We start from the raw sequence: 16,663 nt of genomic DNA, 5'->3' as shown, positions 1-16,663 counted from the left end.
CATTTCTATTTTCAGAATGATCCTGGACCTGGACAGAAAAGGATCACAATATGCACTGAGTCAGGTGACGGAGCTCCCAAGTTGAGAAAGAGATTCAGGAACAAATCACCAAAAGACAAATCATTCATTTGTGGGCAAAGGAATTTATGTTTCTGTTGCCTCTCATGGCCATATAAAGTCGTAGAGGGTTAAAAAACAACAACAGGCAATCTTGTAGATTTTATTTCTTTTTACTCATAGAATTTTAATGCTTGCAATCCTTCAGTAGAAGAGACTGAGTTTGGTTGAGATACTCCCAAGGCCACACAGGAGGAGGAACATTCCAGCACTCATGTGCTTGACTCCCAGCTCTGTGTTCTTCCTTCTGTGCCATGTTGCCTCTCCATAGATAACAAGATTGGCTTTTTCAGGCTCTAATGAAATATTAACTTTCCCATTTCTTGTACTCTGCTACCTCAGGGTGCTGTTGTGGTATTGATAGAACTTTATTTTATTTTATTTTTTTTTTTAATTTTTTTTCAACGTTTATTTATTTTTGGGACAGAGAGAGACAGAGCATGAACGGGCGAGGGGCAGAGAGAGAGGGAGACACAGAATCGGAAACAGGCTCCAGGCTCCGAGCCATCAGCCCAGAGCCTGACGCGGGGCTCGAACTCACGGACCGCAGATCGTGACCTGGCTGAAGTCGGACGCTTAACCGACTGCGCCACCCAGGCGCCCCTTGATAGAACTTTAAAAAAAGAATTGGGTGTGGTCATGTGTTTGATCAAGCCCAATTATAGTCATTATCACAAGAAAGAAAAAAAATGGCCATTATCCTAACAAATACCTTCCAAGGACATTGCCTCCTTGGCTTTTCTGATTTTTCTTTCAAGTTCTTTTCATTTTGTCATTTCAAATGGATTTATTTATATAAAAGTGGAAAACGTGAAATTTAATTTTCTTTTTTTTTAAGTTTATTTACTTATTTTGGGAGAAAGATAAGGCATGAGTAGGGGAGGGGCAGAGTGAGAGGGAAAGAGAGACTCCCAAGCAGGCTCCAAGCTGTCAGTGCAGAGCCTGATGCAGTCACAAACTGTGAGATCATGACCTGAGCCAAAATCAAGTCGGTTGCCCAACTGACTAAACCACCCAGACACCACAAAACTTAATTTTCTTAAGAAGGAAACTAGACAACATTAGGCCTTGACTTCACCAAACTCATTGCACTAGGACCTTGTCGTTGCACTGGAAGAAAGATAATTGGATGAAGAATGTTAAGCTTTGCAATAGGAGTTAGCAGCTAGCTTCACTTCCAGAGTAGAAGTGTGTCCATGAAGCAAGTGATTCTCTTAGTGACTTGAGACCAGATTCAGATGTCCTAATTCAGACATTTACATATAGCTCTAGGTTGAAATGGTACTACCTTTTTGTTATTATGTATATTTGCACACAGTTTTGAAGGGGTCTTATTAAATTGTTCCTGGAACACTGCTGGCTTTAAGGACACTTTGATGACTTTCTGAAGGAAAAAGTTTTCTTATAGGCATCAATATTATTTCCTGAACTTGCCATTGAATAAGGTTCACAACTATAAAACTAGATATTTAGAATTGCTTTGGATCAGGAGGAGGTCGCAAATGGCCACCTGTCCATAAGGTTCTTTAATATGAGGAATATTAATAGAATCCCTGGAGCTGGAATTTCGTGGTTGGAAAACCCATCAATAAAATTCTTGCTACCCTTTGAATATCCATTGATGATCTGTGTCTCACTCACAGGAAAACCAATAAGAATAAAATTGTATATTTTTGATTTCATGGTGGGATTCAGTAATGGCCCAATTATGTTCAGGCTTACCTAGTAAAGGGTCTCTGTAATTAGTGTATAGAAATTGCAGGAAAGCTATGACCTTTTGTTCCTTCTTCTAATGGAGAAAGGCTTGTACTGTGTGAGGGTGGGCATAATGAGATTGTTACTGAAATCCACTAAATAGGGTAATAAATATATTCTGACGACTGTTGATTTTTCTGTGAGATAACCAAAAGACCATACTGTGGCCTTCAGCAGTTGCTTAGGCCATGGTACACTTAACAGTTATATTTCTTTTCCTTTAAAACTGAGATTATTCCTGAGTTTTTCTTGTAAAATAAAGATCAATGTAAAGATGCTAACAGCTTTGACAAGCTTCTAGTAATCCTGCTTCCGGGACAAACAGGTAGGTAATCGAAAAGGGCATGTGTTGCTTGAGTTTCACCTCAAGTGGAAATCAAACAGTGTCCGTCAGATCACAGTTCCAAGGTCAACCTTAATAAAAAGTGTAGAGTTAGAAATTACAGGGATGAGCAATAACTAATAAGCAAAGAAGGTTCCTGGATCTGAAAAAAGGATGCAACCAATTGAATCAGACAATAACAGGAAGTACTGGCTCTGCTGGTTCTTTCCTAGGTCTTGAGCAGGGTCAGATAAAACAGTGAAATGGTCATTTACAAAATGCCTGGCAAGATTATCAACACTATTCATATTTTGCTTCCTAATTCCTCTTGAATCTATCAGCTTCTTTCCATCCTACTGCCATTATCTTAGTCAAAGCCTCCAAAATCCCTCCTGTGGACCTCTTGCAATGGCCTCCCAGTTGGTCTCCGTGCATGCACTAAGCAGAGTGATTTATTTTTATTTTTATTTTTTTCAAAATGCAAGTCGATCGTAGTGACCTCTTGTCCTTTTTCACGTGGCCTGCAAGTGGTTCTCCATCCCAGAGAGTATGTTCCTTAAGGGGCCTTTTGGCAGTACCTGGAGACCTTTTGGTTGTTACACTGGGGTGTACTATTGGCGTCTAGTGATTATGCTGCTAAACATCCTGCAAAGCAAGGACAAGCCCCCGCAACAAAGGATAGTCTGACCCCAAATGTCAGTAGTGCCGAGGTTGAAAATCTTGGCCACACCCCCGCCTACCTCTCAGCCTTATCTTGGACTACTCTCCTCCTCACTATGCTTCAGACTTGCTGGGTTTTTATTAGTTTTACCAGTATGCTATCTTATCTCCCATTTCTAGGTCTTTGTAGTCTTACAACTCTTACTCATCTAAATGTTACTTGAAAAGTCCCTTTTTCATGGAAATCTTGCCTGATGTCCACCCAGCCTCTTATACACTAACAAGCATGGCTAGGGTTATTTCAAAGCCTGAGGAGGGAAGAGTCTACAAATCTAAAATCTTCAGTATTTGCAGCCATATGGACACCAGTTCTGAAAGGGTCGGAGAAGACATATCTAAGTGCTGCTGCTTCTTCCAACCTTACGTTTTCTATTTAGAATGATTATTAACTGACAAGCTTTTACTCTGATAAATACCAAGTACCTTCTATGTTCCAGGGATTGTGTCAGGTGAGGGGCAGAGGATTACAAAGATGCCCATGATATACTCTCACATCGTACGGTTTAATGTTCGAAGTGCTATACTAGTTGAATGAAGACGAGCAGACCAGGATGTGACTAATTTGATCTGTACTGGTGTTCATAATCACACAATAAATATTTATTAAGTATTTCCTGAATGCCAAACATTGTGCAAGATGCAGGGATACAAAGGTAAATAGCAAATTGTTTTTACTCTTAAGGAATTTCCAATCCAGTGGAAATAGTAGCTAATATTACTGGGCTTTTCAACGCCCTTCACATGTATTATATCTTACCCATTCCTTATACTTTCCCCCATGGATAAGGTGTTAACCTAATTAGCCCCAAATTAATAGAGGAGGAAACTGAGATTTGGAGGAGAATGACACTTCTTGAGTAAAGTTTCTGTGTCTGACTTGTAACTCCAGTATCTGGCACATAATGGGTGGCGAGTATAGAAAAGATCCTATTTCCAAGTAAGATCACATTCACAGGCACCAGAGATTAAGATTTCAACATATGTTTCTGGGGGAGACAAGTCAACTTACAACAACCACCTCCCCTCTCTTGTTCCAGTGTGTCTTCCATCCTTCTTTAAAGTTTATTTATTTCTTTTTGAGAGAGAGCGAGCGAGAGAGAGCGAGAGCACAACCGACTGAACCACCAGGCACCACATCTTCCGTCTGTCTTTACCCAGCTGGCAGCCATTCTTGATGTCGACCAGGATTCACGCTTCTAGATGTTGCATGACTTGGAATACATTTGAGCTGCCTCTCCTGGAGTGGACGCCGTTTGGATCGATGCTAACCCACAGCTTCGGGAGTTGGGCTGCTGGCCCTTCTTTGTTAGGAGGTGAGAGTGGGCAGAATGATGGGCTGCAGGAGCAGGGCCACGTGAGTCTCACGGTTTCCAGCTCCCCTGCAGATGTTGTTGATTACACTTGTGGTTGCTATTGGCAGTGAGGCCCACGCATAGCTCTGAGCAACGGCTATTCCACTTATGACAAATCTGTAGTCATATCGCACCCCTCTTGACATGCTTTTCTTTGTTCTCTATCACACTCAAACTCAGACAAAAGAAAGGACAAAAATAAGTACTTGCACCTAAATACTGATAGTATCATGCTTGAAGTCCCGGTTGCAATTCCCTGTATAAAACACTTTTTTTCACTCAGTAGTAATACTTTGGGGGACCATCAGATTCTGAAAGGGAGGAAGATTTTGTTGTTCTTTTTTTTTTTAATGTTTATTTATTTGTGTTGAGAGAGAACGACAGAGACAGGGAGTGAGAGAATCCCAAGCAGGCTCCGTGCCATGAGCGCAAAGCCCGAGGGGTGCTCAATCTCACCAGCAGTGAGATCATGACCTGAGTTGAAATCAAGAGTCGGACACTCAACTGACTGAGCCACTCAGGTGCCTTAGGTTTTGTTCTTGATTGCTGTATAACTTTGAACTTACCACTATTCTTTAGAGTACAGAGATGAAGAATTCAAATACATATATATTTATATGTATATTTAAAATTTTTTGTTTATTTATTTATTTTGAGTGAGAAAGAGCATGAGCAGGGAAGGGGCAGAGAGAGAGAGAGAGAGAGAGAGAGAGAGAGAGAGAGAGAAACTCCAAAGCATACTTTGTGCTGTCAGTGCAGAACCTGACCTGGGGCTTGGCCCCAGGAACCACGAGATCATGACCTGAGCTGAAATCAAGAGTTGGACACTTAACTGACTAAGCTACCCAGGTGCTCCTATATTTATATGTGTGTGTGTGTGTGTGTGTGTGTGTGTGTGTGTGTGTGTGTAGTTTACACGGAATGTTACATTAGTGTCTGTTGTACAACATAGTGATTCCCCAACTCTATACATTATGCTGTGCTCACCACAAGTTTAGCTACAATCTGTGACCATACAATGCTATAACAATATCATTGACTATATTCCTTATGCTGTACCTAATATTAGACAAACTCCAATATTGATGCAGAGTTCCCCCCAAAGGGGACAGTACATCAAGATTCCACTGTTTTCATGTTTTCAATATAATTGAAGGAGGGGACTCTAGTGTAATAGAAACTGTATACCTGAGTAACTATACCAATTCCTTAAATGTTCTTTCTAATTGATTTAATTTAATAAATCCCTAATTTACAGTTTGTTATGTAATCTAGACTTAATTTTTAATAGCATAATAATAAAGTCCAGATTTGGAAGGAAAAGTTTTTTCTGCTGACATAGGAATGATACAAACTAAAATAGAAAAAAAGTCATGCCCCCAAAACTGTATCTAAATAGCAAGAGACAGATAAAATGCTTTCTGCCTTGTTAGCATCTTCTAATTGTAACTACAGCTAAAATATTTTTAAATAATTATTGGTAAGAAATTTTTCAACATCAAATGAATTTCTAGGCATTGGGGAAGTTTTTCTTCAACAGTGTTTGCTAACATAGAGAAATTAATGAGGAGAAAACCCGGGAAGACCGTGTTAAAATTGACATGGAATGCACCAGATCCTATGAAAATAATTCCCATCTTGCCACCATCCTGATTTCTACTGTCACATTTCCTGCATGACAATCTTGCTGTTGTTTTAACGGACAGACACACATGCCTATTTACCTGGCCAAGTTCAAATACTAATGCCATAAAGTAGAAAGGAGTGGTCGTTTCCAAATTAAGGACTAAAGAACTCTCTGTCCCTGAAGACCATTCCAGGATGTGGTGAAAAGCCCAGGCACGTCTGAAATCTGAAGGGTTCTGTTTCCCCTGTGGTCAGCTTTGCCTTGGTGGGGGGGGGGGCATTTTTCTCCCTTTCTGGGGGAATGCCATCTGCTAGCCTCACTTTCACATTCTTTATTTGCATGTGCTAGCCTTTTTATTGCAAATAGGGCTCTAAATCTTACTTTAGGAATGGATATTGTGCTATGTGTGAGTGCATGTGCAAAAGAAGCTATCAATAATGTTAGTTATGAAAACCTGATCATAAGTGTTTTTAGTCCATTAGCCATTTCACTTTATTTATGTCCCTTTTCAGGCAGGATTTGAAGCCAATATTCACAAGATGAAGTTTGGATGAAGAGCAACACAAGAGGGTATAAAACACTGTCACATTTTTTCATGCCAGAAAATATTTCTTTCTCGTATTATTTCTTTAAATAGCTCTTCACAATAAGCAACCTCGGGGAATAACAAGTGCAAAAAAGAAGAACCAGGCCAAGTACAGGTATTTAATATCTATCCACCCACCTACCCACCCGTCTGTCCCTTTCCTCTCATTACATTTAATTATATTTTTATGAGTATTACCAAATTAAAAAAATTATTTATTATGCCCCCAGTAGATGTGCCCATAGGCAATTTTGACCTATTTTGCTCCATTTCAGCTCCTAACAGAAATTCAGCGCATGATTTATTAATAAGACCCTGTTTGCTCTGAGTCGTCGTTTTATCTCCCAAAGAGTACGTAGTAGGAACAGTTGAGCCTGCAAGGAGAGGGTGTTCCTGTGCCTTTCCTGGAGTACGGCGACTGGCTACCGTTGAGAATCTTCGTGTGCGGTTACCGATGCAATGTGTGCCTGAAGTCACTGCCCGATCCTGCCACATAGGGAAGTGTGAGGAAATGTCAGCCCATGGCTGAGTCTCTGCGTCACCACGGCCCCGGATAGCAGTCTCCCCAAGCTTTGCTCATTTTTCAAAATGCCCAAGGAGAGCGAGGAGAGAAAACAAGAATCAGGGAAAAGGATGCCTAGAATAATCTAACTTTCAGTTACGTCATATTACAACCCATAATAATAAAAGTGTAAAGGACAATGCAATTTCTCCAGGAGATTAATAGGCATTTGAGGGCCTTTTAAGAAAAGAATAATGTTTGATCTAATGCCCCCAAACAGTAGGAGATACTGTAACTCAGTGTTGGGCCAAATGCTTCATCTGAGCTCTGCACACTTCACGGTGAGTCCCTGACTTTTACATTAATTTCCACGAATGGCCACGCAGATCCCGTGTTTTAAATCCTCGTGCAGACCCGGATGAAAGCGAACACTAGCTCCTAGAGTCACCTAGTCCTTCTCTGTGGAATCATTTCTAATTGAATGTTAAGATCAAAGTTTAAGTTTATAAGAAAGAAAAACAAGTGCAGATAAATAGTTATTATCTGACACCCTTATGAAAATTCATGACCTGCACTTTTATCAGAGACCTTATAAGAATTCTAATTGTGAAGTATGCGGAGCCATTAACTGGCGAGTACGCTTCAGTCTCTTGATAAGAAGTGAGTTAAATAATTGTCCTGTTTAACTTGTGCTTGTTAACCTTTAAGGTCAACTAGTTTGAACATACGTTTAATGAAATCCTGGAGCCAGAATTTATGATACTGCTGCCGAATGCTAAATTGGACAATTTACATAAGCAGGACATTAACCTTCTGAGCACTAAATAGCATTTTAGCACTTAGCCGCTGGGGACAATAAGGGACATGTTCTATATATTTGTGATTAGCTTGCCTGGAAACTCTCATGATGACCAATTGGCCTACCAAGTTTAGCAGCATAATTAAATGAATGGACTCAGCCTAAGTAAATTATCAGTGCTGTGTACAGTATATCATTATAGTCCAAAGGAAAAAAAAAGATATGAATAATTTAATAATACATTACTAATTTATCAATGCTAAGTGACTTTGAGGAGGCTCTTTGCAGTTCATTGTTTTAAATTTGATATTTGATTTATTGCTCGCGTGATTAAAATTGAGCCTGTTTCATTTCTTACTAGAAGTATATAGAAGCAGTAGATCTTATTTTATTTCATTTCATCTCATTTCATTTTATTGAGGTGAGACTGGTGGTGTTTCCTGCTTTGGTGATATTACAAAATACCTCCTACTGTGCACTGATTAGCAGGTAAACTAGTAATTTGTCACAATCAGATGTATGCAGTCCCTACTACTTGGTAGCCTTCCTGAGGGGAGGGCACTAACCCCTGAGTTGTTCATAAGTCCAGCTTGCAACACAGTGGCAATTATCATTATGGTTTGGAAGGGTCAAGCACCAGGGAAGGCAATTTGCGCTTCACCTACAAATGCTGCTGCTGATTGTGGATAATCAATCCTCTGGGCCGACTCTCCCGCAGTTGTGCTCTGTAAACTCAGTCTAACATTAGGGCGTATTGAACTTTAATGGCCAAGTACCTGTGTGGGGAAATAGCATTCACCCTGAAGTCGGCTGGGGCCCCTGCCCCTTACTCTTCTAAGATAAACCTGAGCTGGATCTCAATCCATGGGCGTCCTTGGGTTTTTACTTCCTTGTGCTTCTCCCTCTGGGTCTGCCTCTCATGCTCCCTGCCTCCGTTGTCTTGAGAGAACCTGTGAATGTTATAGTTAGCCTTTTTACTGGCTTCCCCCAAACTCTGCTCACCTTCGCCATTTTGTTGTTTCAGTGACACACGGTGTGGCAGGGTCACATTGCTGAGCCCCCGACCTTTTGTTGGTCTCAGCCTTCATCCGTCTCTCTCTCCTCTTCACCTTTTTCAAAGGAGCAAGACTGTTTCTCTCTGTTTCGCCAAGGTCCCTCTCAGGTTTGGTTCTACCCCAAAGACTCATTCGAGTATTTCTCCAAACAAATATTTTCCTCTAAAAGGGAAGTCATGAATATTTTCACATCTAGTTGCAAAACAATAGGAATATGGTACTAAGTACAGTGAGTATTTGGCAAGTATTTGGTTGACCCCTCAACGTAGCCCGTCAAGCTACCCGTGGTAAGTCTTGCCTTCCTGACTGCGTGTCTTTCCAGACAGGACCAGAACCTACCTCACCACGTAACCACAACAGCAGCAACGACAATTTTTTATACTTTGGAGACTGCTTTACTGTGTATTATCTCTCAGGAACTTGTAGATGTAGAGTGGATACCGTGATACCAATTTCTCATAAATGAAATCGTTACTGAAAGAGAGATTAAATACCTTGTACAAAAACTCTGCCCTGCTAGCTTATGACAGAACCAAATTTAACATTTTTATCTGTTTCCAAGGCCAGTGTTTCTGGATTAACATGGCCCATGTGCTCTAACCATTGTTCAGGTCAATAAACATTGAACCTGTTATTTTTTATTAATGTTAAAATAATCTTAAGTAATTCATGCACATGACACAAGGAACAATACCAGTAATTATACATTAAAAAGTAGTTTTGGGGTGCCTGGGTGGCTCAGTCAGTTAAATACCTGACTTCAGCTCAGGTCATGTTCTCATGGCTTGTGGGCTCAAACCCCACATAGGGCTCTGTGCAGACAGCTTGGAGCCTGAGATTCAGCGTGGAGCCTGCTTCAGATTATGTGTCTCCTTCTCTCTCTGCCTCTACCCCACTTGCTCTCTGTCTCTCTGTCTCTCTGTCTCTCTCTCTCTCTCAAAAAAAGGAGCCTTTCCCTTTTCTCTGAATCGGACACCCCCTACAGAGACAATGTCAGAATCTTGTAGATCCTTCCAATGATATTATATTTCATGTAAGTTTGGGTATCTATCCTTTAAAAAATATTTGTAACATTCCCAGACATACTCCTTAACACCTGGATTTTGAACTTAACATCTTAGTAATTGATCTGTATCAGCACATATGAATCTACTTAATTTCTTTTCATGGTTATATATATTCTATCACATATAATTGTCAGAATGTATTTATTCCTTTGGTTCCATACAAGTGTTTTTTTTCCTATTATAAACAGTATTAAAATCTTTGTAATACATATTGGCATACAAATTCAAGTTTATCTAGAAGATTAAAAGGGAACCACTTCTGGTACTATTCCTGGCCATGTACTGGTTCCTCAGCTGGGCACCAACTTTCCCCATTGATCAGAAAGTAGACTTTTAAAAATTATCTATTGTATATTCCATTTTGCTTCCAGTTGATTGAACTTCATTCTGTCTTTCCAAACTAATCTATCTTTAGGTTAGATAGCCAGAATGAGTAATATAGCAAAACATTAGAAAGTTCACTGAGAAGCAGGATGTGGCCAAAGTAAAGCCAAGCCAGCATGGTCAAGGGGCTGGACTCTGGAATAATACAGACCTGGATTCAAGCGGTGGCCCTGCTGATGACTAGCTGTGCAGTGTGGACAGTGTACCTATGCCCTCAGCAGGCTTTTTGCATATTCTGTGTGGCTAATGACAGCACCAACCTCCACAGAATTATGGGGGAATGAAATTACATAATGCTTATAAGTGCACAGTTTCTAACTCATGGTAAGCAGTCAAAAAATCTATTATCACCTATGAGTGTTATCGAAGCTTTCCAGAATCATTGATTAGCTAGCTGAGTCAATATTACACAAAGTTTCATTGTCTATTTTTAATTTTAAAACTATTTACATCAAGCTATTATTTGACAGTTGAGGGTTACTTGGTCAGGGTGACAGCCAGAACAGCCTTTTTAACCTAAAACTGTTTAGAACCATATTATTATTATTATTATTATTATTATTATTATTATTATTGAGAGAGAGTGAGAGCGAGAGAGAGCATGAACAGGGGAGGGGGGCAGAAGGAGAGAGAGAGAGAGAGAGAGAGAGAGAGAGAGAGAGAGAGAGAGAGAATCCCAACCAGGCTCCACGCTCAGTGCAGAACCCAACTCAGGGCTTGACCCTGTGACCATGAAATCATGACCTGAGCCAAAACTAAGAGTTGGACACTCAAACAACCAAGCCATCAGGCACCCTAGAACCATATTATATGTAAGTGTGGCCCAAGATTTACCAACGCCTATATACACATTCTGTGTAAAAGTATCACTGTTAAAGTTAGTATTTTCAACTGAGACCTTTTTACTAAAATATTTTATAGGTGTGAATTCTAAACTGCTCTAAATTATTTTCTTTGCTGCTGGTTTGTCTTTATTTTAATCTTATATTGTTCATTGGAAATGAACATTGTATTATACGTTGGAAATTGCCCCTTCTTTATTTCTTTTACATAGTCAGGGGAAAGTAAAAGAATCAAGTTGCTTTTCTCCCTGATACCTAGCCTGGGTGTAGAGATCTGGAGTCCTTCCTCTAGAATTCTCTATAAGGATTACTCAGATCAAATGCCCTCTGGGATATTTGATTCCCACTTGGGTTGTATCAGCCCTCATCAGAATCTGCAACCTTGCCTCCGGATATTCTACCAATTGATATTTTGGTATAGTTTAGCACAGTGAAAAAAGTACTTGGATTTGGAGTCAGAGGACCTGAGTTTCTGTTTTACTCGGCAGCTTTGCACCCCGAAATGGGAATTGCTGAAGTCAACTTCTTCATCTGTCAGGTGTTATAAAAAAAAACTGACCCTACTTACCTCACAGGAACAAGTGAGGTGATGAAAGTTCTTTGTGAATAGCAGAGCTTGGGGCAAATGTTAGTAATTATTGTCATTATGATCATTACTGATACCGAAAATAATGTTCAGAGTCAGAAATCGTATCTGAGACCAGCAAAATAAGTTTTACCCTGTTGGTGCAGTATCCCTTTTGTGATAGTTCCCTTCTGTTTGGCAAACACCTTTTCAGTGTTTTCAGACCTCTTAGAGTTTTTCTTTTGGCAGAATTTCTCTCTTACTCCAGGGTCCAGCTTGAAGGTTTACGTGTGTGTGTGTGTGTGTGTGTGTGTGTGTGTGTGTGTGTGTGTGTTGACAACAACACTGAATGATTTCCTCACCTTTCTTACCACTCAGGTAGTGTACTTCTAGCTGGCCCAGTGTAAAAGTTTGGTTTCTTACTCTTTAAATCTTTCCATCTTCTCTCTCCTAGCCTGTCTCCCAGGGACCTCCAACAAATCACTGTGTATTCTGGAAATGCTAAATCATTGGAGCAAGAGCCATATCAAGGTGAAATGAGAAATGTAACTTGCTACAAGGAAATGCTATGAAGCTTATTCCTGTTTCAAAGCTAAATAGGTGTGCTTTCTAAATTGGCTGATGGCATGGAGTAGCTAAATTCATAGTCTCCTGTAATATGTTTGATAGTCAAGAGTTATAGGCGTCATTACTGGCTTAATTCTTTTTTTCTCTTAATCCTTCTAAAGCGCTCAGTTGTTTAGAATAATTTCTGACCAATAGATGCAGTCAGATAGTATTTCCATCTTTGCTCCCACCTTTCCTTCATAGCATAACTTGTCTTATGAAGACATCTGTAAATTAAGATTTTTAGTATGATTAGATATAGAGAATAACTATTTTTTAAATTTTTTAACATTTATTTATTTTTGAGAGAGAGAGCACCAGCAGGGGAGAAGCAGAGAGAGAGGGAGACACAGAATCCGAAGCAGGCTCCAGGCTCCGAGCTGTCAGCACAGAGCCAGACGCGGGGCTCAAACTCACAGACTGTGAGATCATGATCTAAGCTGAAGTCGGATGCTTAACCAACTGAGCCACTGAGGTGCTTCTAGAGAGTAACTGTTGAAACGGGTAGATCTTGGAACCCAGATGTCTATTTTGGAATCTGTTAACACCCCTACCGGTTGGTTACCATGTTCATCCATTAACCTGAAGTTAATCTGCTTTTTCTCTTCAGCCATATTGCTTGCCACTAGAGAAACAATAGTTTCAGAATATTTTCCAAAGGACGCAAATGATTACATGGCCCTCTTCTTATTGGCCAGTGTAATCTCAGCTATGAAAGCTTTTCTGTAAGTATCTGATACCTTAATGAGCAGATTTCCTTGTCTTTCTTATTGTTCTTCCGTGTTTCCTATATTTTCTTTCTTTCCTTGGCTTGGAATAAATTACTTAGTTGGACAGAATAACCTTACATTATTCCCAGTCAATACATGACTATATAAAGATAGGTGTTTTCATCTGTAAGGACAAACTCAAAGGATTCCAAGAATGAAAGTGTTGGTGTAGCTGTCTGAAGAGATTTGAAACATTCTTTTAACTTTATTGCAACCATCGCCCACATTGTGAGGAACACTCTTCCTGTTAACTGGAAGGAAAAGAAATTTCTCTAACGTATTTTCCACTCAGCCCTCTTTAAGATAATTCCTTTCATTGCTTTGGAAAGTCATTCACACTAACAGGTACCAGTTTTTCTGTGCCTGCCTTGGGCTAAGTAGAGCAGGTGACAAAAACCCTTTCAGGTTGTCAGATATTAATGTAAAATACCCCTAGACCTCACTACGTATTCATCTTCATCTAGTTGACTAATGCTTTTCCCACGTTCTTACATGTTGGTAAATTAAAGAAACCTTCCAGACAGTTCTGTCAACAGTTTACTGAAATGTACCTCATTAGTGAGGTTGACCTGTCACATGAGTGTAATTTAATCCTATTGAATTATCACTCAAAAATGCCTAAGTGCTGGGTTTTTATACACTGGATAGAAGGTTTGCTACTAACACTGTCATGTTTCCAGTTGATGAGAGAGGAAACAAGCAAAAAATATGCAGGGTCCTCTCTGCCTCCACCTCCCCACGCCCAAAATAGTGATACTTATGTCATCTCCTGAACAGAATATTACATTTCACTGTAGATCAAAAATATCCCTGTGGATCATTTTCTTTTCAAATCTAAAAGGGAAAGAGTGAATGTTGACTGCTACCCCCTTTATCTCCCTGTCCGGTAACAAAAGGAATCTCTGATACAAAGCCCGATCTGAATGAGGAGTTTCAGAATCTGCAGCGTTCTCTAATGTTAATGGGACTCTTTACTGTAAGATATTATTTATGATCTGCTGCGATATTGTGTTTTCTAAATGGCAAAGCAGCACATGAGATTAATTATTTTTCTTCAGTTGTTTCTGTACTGTGACTTTACACTATCCCAAGGTGAGCTGGGTAAGAACTGATTATAAGCAATGAACACAGAATGTGTGGAGCACGCTGGGAACATTTGGTTAATCTCTCCTTTTCAGAACCACACTTGTAACTATTTCCTCAGTTATTCAGATAATTTGATGCCATTGGTCAAGATGTGAGCTTTTTACTGTCGTGACTTGGCAAGTTGATTAGGCCAATCTATAGAAATTGAAGAGACTCTCTTTAGTAGCGAGAGATGAATAGCCAAAAAATACGTAGCTTGACCTAAAGAAATAAGGGAGACATATCAAAGACACACTGATGAAGTATCTGTCATAATCCTAAAGGCTAGTATTTAGTGTGTGCTTACTAGAGACCATGTTCTGTGCTATGCATTTTACATGGATTAGTCTCTTCGTTTCTCTTAACAACCCTAAGCATTTGGCTCTCTTCTGATCACCACGTTATAATTAAGGAAGCTGAAATGAGACATGTCAAAGTGAAGGTTATGGAGCTCACAGATGGCAGAATTTGAACCCACAGCCAATGCCCTTAAGAGCTATGTAGCACTGTGGTCACAACTGTGAAGTCACCGAATCAGAGTTTGATCATTAAGTTCTACAGATTCTAACTCATCATGGCTGTTCTCCAAAAGAATGTTGGCCCCCAGGCAATGTTGGTTCTGTGGTTTGCATTCAGCCTCCTTGTTACTGGGAAGTGAAGGTATACGATTTTGCTCTTGTTGTCCCATTCTGTCACAGTAGATTAGCTATGGTCCTAGAGTGAGATGTCTGTGCACTGCAGTGCAGGTCATGGGATAATGAAATGAGATCCTGTAGCTTTTGGAGGCCTGGCTGGTGCCTCTGTGACAGCATGCTCGACCTTACCTGCTTGCTGTGCTCTTAAGGGCATGAGGATTGTAAATTATGTGGTTGCTTTCTTAGCCTTCTTACCTTCCTCCGTCCTCCTCCACCGACCCTCCATGTACCTGTCAGGCTTCGCCAAAGATGCACTAAATTCTAAATGGTGGAAAACTGACTCTGCATGACGGGTGGGTGAAAAAGGTCATGGCGCTTCATATTCCGATTCAGATGGCAGCCTACTTGGCCTGAGAAATAAAAAGGGAAATGTCTGGGAGAAAAATCACAGAAAGAACGTATATTTTTATTCTCCTTTTTTTCCTCCAAAAGTAGAGCAAACGAACCCAGATCAGATTGGCGAACATGTTGTTTTTCCCGGTGGAATAAAACCTCTAAGCCATCTCTGAGATTGCTATAGACAAAGAACTCTCATTGACCTCAACAGCTATTTTATATGGGAGACACCAGGGCAGGACACCTTTTGGTGATTTTATAAGGTCTTGGAAACCTCATTTGGTAAGCATGAAAGAGGGAGAGGATTTGGGTCAGGAGTGCTGAATCCTCGTCTCACCACTGTTGACTTTCTGCGTAACATAATATTTGAGAGATTACATTGAAATGTCTCAGGATTTATTAATCCCATATGTTTTTTTAAGTTTATTTTTGAGAGAGAGAGAGAGAGAGAGAACGAGCAGGGGAGGGGTAGAGGGAGGGAGAGAGAGAATCCCAAGAAGGTTCCAAGCTGTCAGCGCAGAGCCCCGTGAGGGCTAATCTCAACCTGAGCCAAAATCAAGAGCTTAACCGATTGAACCGCTCAGACGCCCCTATCATGTAAGAAGTTTTAAGGCATTGTGACAGATGTTTTTTAGTTATGATTGATCCAGAACAAGACACTCTTCTGAGAACCTTATCTTTTTTCTGCATTAAAATTGTAACATTGTCTTTTCTTTAACATTTTGTTTCTTTAAAAAAAAAAGCTTAGTGTTTACTTATTTTTGCAAGAGAGACAGAGTGTGAGTGGGGGAGGGGCAGAGAGCTAAGGAGACATAGAATCTGAAGTAGGCTCTGGGCTCTGAGCTGTCAGCACAGAGCCAGATGCGGGTCTTGAACATAGGAACCATGAGATCATGACCGGAGCCAAAGTCAGTCACTTAACTGACTGAGCCACCCAGACACACCAACATTTTATTTTCAAAGAAATAGGAGGATAGCTTCAAAGGGGAATTTATGTTTCTGACATATTTTAATAGCTAAGCATAAGATGCAATTTAAAATTCATGTATGCCCATCAGCTGGCCCAGAAATATCTTTAATTTTCTAGAAAAGTATCACTGTGTCGACATTCCATCTTTGGACACGTCGCCACGTGCTTTTATACAGGAATAGGAATTGAGGGTGATAGGCCAAGTCTAGGAAAGACATTCTCAAGAGCCACACAGTGAAGAATAAGTTGCTGATGTTTCCAAAGCGTGGCTCAGAGTGGAGTCCACACCGAAACAGCAGCACTCATCTTCCTTGCTGCAAACCACATGGAGCCAAACCGCAATTAGTTTGAAAATGGTCATGATTTTCAGACTTTACATTCCCTCCACGCTTTTAATAAAAATGAGCACACTCTGTGACTTTTTAACAAAAAATAAAAACTGATGATACCATGTATTTTAAATAAGAG

General features: G+C 40.1%; 1 long non-coding RNA gene across 3 annotated transcripts; it reads left to right on the top strand.

The window, feature by feature from the left end:
• The first annotated feature begins 3,765 nt into the window (after positions 1 to 3,765).
• On the top strand, positions 3,766 to 15,679 carry LOC121020870 (uncharacterized). Of its 3 annotated transcripts, none has more exons than XR_005786335.1 (4): positions 3,766 to 4,227; positions 6,406 to 6,594; positions 6,755 to 8,269; positions 12,910 to 15,679. It is a non-coding gene; the product is annotated as an uncharacterized LOC121020870 (long non-coding RNA). The 3 variants fall into 3 exon arrangements; XR_005786337.1 differs by lacking the exon at positions 12,910 to 15,679 and having other exon boundaries at positions 6,755 to 7,322; positions 8,202 to 9,562; XR_005786336.1 differs by lacking the exon at positions 12,910 to 15,679 and adding an exon at positions 8,805 to 9,562.
• The last annotated feature ends 984 nt before the right edge of the window (positions 15,680 to 16,663 follow it).

This window comes from Herpailurus yagouaroundi, unplaced genomic scaffold (assembly GCF_014898765.1).
Source record: "Herpailurus yagouaroundi ecotype Mexico unplaced genomic scaffold, PumYag 253, whole genome shotgun sequence".
NCBI classification, from domain to species: domain Eukaryota; kingdom Metazoa; phylum Chordata; class Mammalia; order Carnivora; family Felidae; genus Herpailurus; species Herpailurus yagouaroundi.
This window is presented reverse-complemented; position numbering and strand designations above follow the sequence as displayed.